Here is a 1399-nt window from a genome sequence, read left to right on the forward strand (position 1 = left end):
TAGAGTTGAATTTCATATTTTCTGGTTTTCTACCCACTCTTAGAGTTTATCATTGTGGTCTGTGGCATTTCAATAACGGGATTATTTTTAATCATTTATTTTTTCCCATGTTCCCTAAGTGAATAATGCTGGTTCATTATGTCTTCATTCTAAAATGCAATATGTGTATGCATCTGTGTGATTTTTATTTATTGAAAAACTTTTTTTCTTTTCAATTAGAAACAAAGAGAGCTTAAAATGAGGTTTTCCTCTTAATTTAAGGTAGAGATAAAAACAGCAGCTTAGTATCTGGAACTATTTGGAAGCATGAATGAAAACAAGATTTTAAAATATAAAATAATATTCTTTAAAGATAATGTAATAATTGTCAACTTATCCAGAATGGTTGTTAAAATCATATATGGCCTTACAAATCTGACCTGTGGGCTGTGGTTTACAATGACCCATGAAAGTTGATCAATTCTCCAATGCTTTAAACATCTATGTAGTGGTGGTAGTAATAGGATTATTAATCATAATAAAACAATTATATTTTTAAAGTATACTATGTAGCAATTCTCTTAATCAAGGAGACATGACACAAAATTATTGTTGACTGAATTCAGGTGTAGCATGAATTAAACCTACATGTGTGAAATAACTATTAGCTTTATATAAGATCTAAAATCCGCCTAATATTCTCTCATATTTATTTTTTTCTCCATCTCTCTTCTGCTATTATCTGGTGGCTAAAATCTGACTAGATCTTATCATTCAAATACATTAATTTCTGATATAAACAGATGCTGTAATGATAATGCTTGTGGAAAACAGTGGTTTTTTTAAGTATTTTTCCTCATATATCCCCCAGAAGAATTTAGAATAAAATGAATGTTTTTAAGAAAGTTACCAGGTTGACGACCTAGTGGTTAACAGTTTAAAATAGCTAAGCATTTTAAGATTTTATGCATTAAATACTGGCATTAAAAATGGACAGATTATGTCAACTTTTTAAATTCTATCCAATGAGACCTAAGTATCATAATGATTGGATACAAAACATCAGTAATTGAAAAAAATACACAAACAAGTATAATATTGCATCCTTTTTACTTTTTTAGATCATATTTAATCCCAAATTTTCACCAGATTTTATTCAAATATGTACAACACATTCAAGTCTTTGTTGAAAACCTTCTATTGTTTCTTTACAATAAAATACATATATTTAAAATGAAAATTATTGTTAAAATTTCCTATAAACATAAGATAGTAAAAAAAAGTATTTTACATTGACATACCTTTGCTCTTATATATAAATGTATTGAGCAGTTCGTCAAAGATATTCTATCAGGTATCCATGGATGAGTATTATTTATTGTGTGAATAATGTGGAGTTGAACATTCATTCCGTACTTTT

The sequence above is a fragment of the Mustela nivalis genome (genome assembly GCF_964662115.1).
Source record: "Mustela nivalis genome assembly, chromosome: 4".
NCBI classification, from domain to species: domain Eukaryota; kingdom Metazoa; phylum Chordata; class Mammalia; order Carnivora; family Mustelidae; genus Mustela; species Mustela nivalis.